We start from the raw sequence: 7,788 nt of genomic DNA, 5'->3' as shown, positions 1-7,788 counted from the left end.
TTTGTTTCATTCAATAAGTTCGAATTTGGTAGTTTCATTTAGGTTTTGGTGTTATTTGTGTTATAGTTTCAAATTTTTTATTTGATTCTGACTATATATCTTAATTGCATTAATCGTGGAAATCGATATACCAAATGTAAACTATACCAGTTAATTTGTTCTATTTTTAAAATTTTGATATAATTTTTGTAAAATTAAATCTGAACTATGAATGTCAAAAGAGAACACAACACATAAAAAAAAAACAAAAAACAAAAAACAAAAAACAAAAAACAAAAACAAAAAAACAAAAAAATAAGGATATTAATTTTAACCTATAGTTTTTATATGAATCACATTCATGTAAATAATAATTGAATTATACTTAAATTATAACACCTCTCAATAAAATATATAAATTTAATATGAATAATATTCATATTAATTTTAACATATAGTTCCTATATGAATCATATCCATATAATTAATATTTGAATCATATTCAAACATTTATTTTTCTCATAAAATTATATAAATTTAATATGAATCATATTCAAACGTTTATTTCTCTCATAAAACTATATAAATTTAATATGAATCATATTCACATCAAATTTTAACATATAGTTTTTATATGAATCATATTCATATAAATTAATATTTGAGTCATATTCAAATATTTATTTCTCATAAAAATGTATCAACATATATTATATTATATAATGTATCAATATACGTTATTTAACTATACCTTTTACAATTAATTCCCTTTAATTAATTTGAACAATTCAAATCACATCAAAATTAATTTGATTCCCATCAGTCCTCATCGAGCTAAAGAGGGGACCTTATGGACTTATAGATTGAAGCTCCAATGATACGAGATTAATTGATTAAACTCTTTTACTCAAATTAATCAACATTCATTAACTATCGATCACTCCACTAAAGACTGACAACTGAACTCTTCGCACTATAGATATATTTATGTATCAATCGGATATAACCAATCAACAATGCATTGACCCTTCACAAATTGCTCGTAAGTACCTATGGGTCAAATTACTGTTTACCCTTATAGTTACATCTAACTCTTTAAATACCATTGATCCCTCTAGTGAACAATTAGTCATAGTCCAACTATGATCAAACCCTCTCGAGCCAGGAGAAGGTGAGGCGCCTCATTGTGTAAGCCCCGGAATCAGCCCTTAAGGGAGCAATTTATCTTCTTACCCTAACTATAGGGAATGGGGGAATTTCTTCTTGTGTAACTGTGTTCCCAGCTCCTCAATCAGACGAATCCCCAAAATGGTATGCTTATTAAGCTGGCGAATCTGGCCACTCTTATCCACACAAATCAAAGGATCACCCTTATAGGCAGGAGTTCACAACTCACTCAGGATTAAGGTTAAGTCACCTATGGTCATCCTAGTGAAATGTAAGTCTCTTCTAGCAACGACATTATAAAGAGAGGCTTAACATTTTGTGGTTCAATCTTTATACAAATTCTTTTGTATAAGATATCCCCACTCACATGTCTCCATAAGAATGATCAAGATTAAATTATTTGTAGTATTACAATAATTGTAATAACTACAAAACAGGGCATATCAGTAGTGTTACCAGGATAAGACACCCAACCTTATCCATATACTACAGACCATTTAGGTTATCATTTAAACATGATCCACTTATATGTCTCCCCATACATGTTTATATTACATCAGATAACCTTGGATCTTAGGTTAATGGATTATTGCATAAGTAATATAAAATCAATCAACCATTGATTCAACTAATATAAAACTACGAGGCTTTAGGGCATATACACCCTAACAATCTCCCATTTGCACTAAAGTTGGGAAAATATGAGCTAGTGAAACATGTATCCTAGAGAATATACTATACCCTACATCTTCTCCCACTTGCCCTAGCACACTAGAGACATGTCTCCTAGTCGTAGATAGTTTAGGAGATCCTCTCACACTTTAATTCCTTCCACTAGGTGCTTACATATGGTCTCCAACTTAATCTTTGAATCACGTTATTGCATAAAGTGAATAGATTAAGTTATATCTGAAACAATTTAATGATAACAAAGACTTCACATAAAGATCGAGTTATCTCATAACTCTCCCACTACCATGAAAACTTATCTGTTTAACAATTAGAAATTAACGTCTGAATGAGATAAAATGTTAACAACACTTGTTAACTATTACGTGGTGTTACTTGAAATGAATTCATCAACACAATTTGTACCTTTCGACTTTTCAAATAAGTCAGTATTTGTCACATAAACACATCATTTTACTTTGAAAAGTCCAAAGGAATACTTAGGTATCTTTTGAATATTACTTTCAGCAAGGATTATTTTGAACAAGTGTCTCAACTTACCCAAAACCTGAAATGTCATAAACAAATTTTATAACAATTCCATGATACAACAATATTTCGCAAATATATTGGTAGAAATAACGTTCAAAACAATGCAATCTATATCGCATTACCTTAATGAAGTCAGACATTGGTGTAAATTAAAAACATTAGTGTAAATTAAAAACATTAGGACTCAGTTCAACAAAGAACTTAAATGTACGAAGTTGAACAAGGTCATATTTCTCATGCAGTGATATGTCACACAAATTATACTGAATGCTTCAAGTGAGATCTTAGCTCATCTTTGTCAATTAGGCTTAGTACATCAAATATCCGATACTAATTATGATCAGATCATAATGTCATAATACGTTTGTCTACATGATTTAAATTTTAGTCTAATTTCTTTTGAACATTTCAAAGAAAATAAGACATGAGTTGCATTGGAACATGATACATTTATTCATAAATACTCATCAATCATATTAATGGATTATCCATGAAATCATACTTATGATTTCTAACATAGGACCACTTGGGTCAAAGAAAGAAAGTCTAACATTGGCTAGATAACTTTATCTAATAAGATTTAATGACATACCTGCATAAGAAGCAAGACTTTTGATAGGTAATAATAATTTAACTCTAACTCTTAGAGAATTACCCATAATTGTCATTTCTAAAAACCAAAGTAATATATCATTTAGGAGAATAAAATTTGTCTTTATTTTTAGATTCATTAATTCTTACACTCTCACAGTTGAGTAGTAAATTTGTTAACCTTTAACACACCAAAATGTGTATATTTAATGCTGAACATATTTTCAAAACAACTTCTGAAAACATGTCTAATTACCAAAACTATTTATATGGTATGAAATATTTTAGTAATTTTTCTTGTAGAATTTGAATGTCTCTCATGGTGATAAAAACACTCAGCATAAATAAACATCATTACATTTTAATGCACAAAAATGCATTTAATTAAAGCTGAACATGTTTTCAAAAATGACTTTTAAAAAAACATGCCTTATCACTAACTATTCATACACTATGAAATATTTAGTAATAAAGTTTGGAGAAGTGAAATTTATCATATGGTGATAAAAGCACCATATTCAACAAAATTAAATGACATTTAATGCCTCTCACTACTTTAACTGAGACGAACATCTTGTTGCCAATTAGTAGAACTATTTCACTTATATAAGTATTCACCGAGATTTACAATTAATTATAATGAAGAAAAATTCTGATAGTGAATCATTATTCAGCTATCAATGTGTGAATTTGTATTATCTACCATGAATTCAGTAAATTAGATTTACTTGTTCTCATTTTTCTTCATTTTGAGACATTTCTAAGATCCCTCAACATCTGACATCCCAAACTAATTAGGAAACTTTTTCTTCATTAGCTCAAGTCATTATAATTTTCTTGGAACCCCAATGATACTTAAGTTTGTAGATCATTTAGCTTCCCATGACTCCAATATACAATATGTTTTGTCATGTTTTTATCTAGACACATCATTTGTTATCTAGATAATTACAATAAGCTATCGCTGCAAAGTTTATTCATGATTACTTCATAAAATGGAAATAATTCTTTTGAGAACATTACCCAAATTTAAAGACAAAATTATACCGCTCTTATGTGTTGATGAAAATTTCAATGTTATATATTCATCAAAATCCTAGACTTATATTGGTAATTAAAACTTTTGGAGAAATAGACATAACTTTGAATTATATAAAATATGTTAATTGATTATATGTAATCTATTATCCATTCTAATTCAGCAAAGAAATTTAAAGATGACCCCATGAATATGAATATGAATCTCATTCATATAGATGCAAAATTTCTATTGCTATGATACTCCAGTGAGTTAGAATAAAAACCACCGTAAGGCAGTTAGTCATTCCTTCATTGGATTGAGACATTCTTAACCAAATGTTATACCAGACTAACTCTTTATTTCTATAACATCTAGTTACCATATTTTGGTCAAGAAACCATTAATTTACTTAACAATTTCTTGTAACTGTAACCCTTCATTTTAGATTCTAGAGTTTCGCCCCAATAATCCAACCATAGGGAAAAATCGATTGGAACAAAAACTAAAGTAAACCTATCCATGGAGTTTGGGTAAAATTTCATGTAAACACCATTCATAAGGGGACACAAGAAAAGGTGTCTCGAGGCTGAGCATAAAAGTTTATTGCAAACCAATGAAAGAGATCGTGGGAAGTGTTGCCACAATTCCCTCTTCCACTTACTATAAACACTCTTTTCATTCACCTTGACATTGACCTATGCAAACACCATTCGTAGGGGGACACAAGCAAATGTGTCTTGAGGCCAAGCATAGAATTCATGGTGTAGGGAGAAATGTGAAAAGGAAATTGAAGTATCATATACATCATTTTCCTCCCATTGAGTGTTTTACAAATGAGGGTTCATAACTTAGGTAAATTAGGCTAATAAATTTATCTAAGTGAATTGTTAACTTGACCCAATATAACAATTTTATTGGGTAGTTTAACAATGTTGATTCTGAAGGAAATCCGAAGCGCGATTTCCATGAGCATCGAAAGAAAGATTATTCCAAATCACAATCATGAATGAACAAAACATTTACAGTCGACTTTAAAACAAACGATTATACAATTCATACAAAAATTACAGCAAAAACTCAAATGAACATAGAGTAAACTCTATGCATATTTGAAGATACATCTCCACGCTCCGTCGTGCACGACCACTCGAACGATAGCAACCTTAAACATTCGATCTACACGACTGCAACACAGCAACGAACATAGCACGAACACTTCGTGCTCATCCTCAACGATCGCCTCGGCCACGAACTCCTTAGCAACAGTACGAACGACCTCCAGAAAACATCGACGGTGTCGAGTTGAGTTTGACACCACCAGCAAGGCTACCTTGGTATTCTCGGTGTGAGAATCTAGAGGGTGGGCTCTATTTGGACTTGGTATGAGGTAGACAAAGGAGGAACACCGATCGCATACACGACTGGGTAAGTGAGAGATGGAAAAGACCTATCGTATAGGTCGATGCCCAATCGTTTAGATAAAGCTAAGCGATCTTTTAGCAAAAACTATGTGATCGTTTAGTTCATCGTTTAGCTCGGTCTTTCGCCTACAGACTCTACATGATTGTTTACTTTGGGCAAGCGATCATCTAACAAAACTATGCGATCGTTTAGTAAATCCTGCACGATCGTTTAACATGTCACTGCACGATCATTTAGCTCGCCCAACCGTCGTTTAGTAAATCTGTATTTACTTGACGACTATCGTGAGATCCCTTTTTTTCGCCGAGAGATACATCTAAAAACTTTTTATGAAAGAACTTTTGTAAATATTCTTTTCAAAATAGAAAAACCACTTTCCTTTTAAACTCACGGTTACCATGAATTCAATAACCACCTACTCACTTGGTTATTAAAGAAAAAGAATTAATTATCCAATAATTAATATTATTATAAATATAAATGATAACCAACTTATCATACTATATTTATAACCTGTAGTTTTAATATTTCATCTCATGAAACATATAAACCATAGTTCTTTTTCTATTCCATGGTACTTAATGTAAATCTCATTTACATCAATCCTTCACTAGATGTATATCATACATCATACCGATTATATCATATATAATCAAAATACCTCTTGTCAATTTAAACATTTCAAATCAACACCAAGAACTGATCCTCAATTGAATCCATTGAGCTACCAAGGGGACCTCATGGACCTGTAGCTCGAAGCTCCAATGGTACGTGAATAATTGACTAAACTCTTTAGTCACGGGATCCACTATTCGTTAACTCCGAGGCACTTCACTAAAGACCGACAACTGAACTCTCCTTACCACAGATATATTATGTGTCTATTTTAACCAATGAGCAGTGCAATAACCCTTCACAGATTGCTCATAAGTACAACTGGGCTAATAACCGTTATGCCCCTATAGTTACATCTGTCTCCTTAAGTACCACTGATCCCTCTAATGAACATAAGTCATAGTCCTACTATGATTGAGTCTTCTCTTCCACAGAGAAGCTGTAGCCACTATGTTCAAGTCCCGAAATCAGCTCTTAAGGGAGCAATCTCTCTACTTATCCCTGCTTCGGGAAAGAAGTGAATTCCATCTTGTGGATTGAGTTCCCAGCTCCTAGATCAGACAAGTCCCCAAAAAGGTAGGCATATTGAGTTGGCAATTTGGCCACTCTCACTCATACTAATCAAAGGACTGCCCTCAAAGGCAGGAGTTTCCAAAACACTCAGGATTGAGGTTGTCACCTATGGTCGTTTAGGTGAGATGCAAGTCTCTAATATCAAGGGGGTTATATACAGAGTCTAGTAATCTCGTGGTCGTGTCACCTATGGTCATTCACGTATTGTTGGAGTTTCGAGTTACAGATCCATGAGGTCCCCTTGGTAGCTCAATGGATTCAGTTGAGGATTAGTTCTCGATGTTGATTTGAAATGTTCAAATTAACAAGAGTATTTTGATTATATATGATATAATCGGTTTGATGTACGAGATACATCTAGTGGAGGATTGATGTAAATGAGATTTACATTAAATACCATGGAATAGAAAAAGAACTATGGTTTATATGTTTCATGAGATGAAATATTAAAACTATAGGTTATAAATATAGTATGATAAGTTGGTTATCATTTATGTTTATAATAATATTAATTATTGGATAATTAATTCTTTTTCTTTTAAATAACCGAAGTAGTGGGTGGTTATTGAATCATGGTAACCGTGAGTTTAAAAGAAAAATAGTTTTCCTATTTTGAAAAAAGGTTTTTTTTTAAAACGATTGAAAAGGTTTTGAGTTTTCTCTCTCGCGAAAAAAGAAACTCACGGGGTCGTCAAGTAAATACGAATTTACTAAACGACGGCTGGGCGAGCTAAATGATCGCGCAGAGTAGAGCTAAACGATCGTGCAGTATTTACTAAACTATCACATAGTTTTACTATGCAATCACTGGCCCGAAGTAAATGATCGTGTAGAGTTAATAGGTGAAAGACCGAGCTAAACGATGAGCTAAACGATCGCTTAGTTTTATCTAAACGATTGGGCATCGACCTATACGATAGTTCTCCGCCATCTCCCACTTGCCCAGTCGTGTACGCAATCGGTGTTTCCTCCTTCGTTTGTCTCATACCAAGTCCGAACAGAGCCCACCCTTTGGATTCTCACACCGAGAATACCAAGGTAGCCTTGTTGGTGGTGTCATACTCAACTCGACACTGTCGAGGTTTTTTGGAGGCCATTCGTGGTGCTGTGGAGGTCGTGCAATTGCTGAGGAGTTCGTGACCGAGGCGATCGTTGAGGAGTTCATGACCAAGTGCGAAGTGTTCGTGCTGTCAAGGTTA

This window comes from Benincasa hispida, chromosome 3 (assembly GCF_027475165.1).
Source record: "Benincasa hispida cultivar pf3 chromosome 3, pf3_genome.v1.1, whole genome shotgun sequence".
Lineage (NCBI taxonomy): Eukaryota > Viridiplantae > Streptophyta > Magnoliopsida > Cucurbitales > Cucurbitaceae > Benincasa > Benincasa hispida.
Note: the sequence above shows the minus strand (reverse complement) of the source record.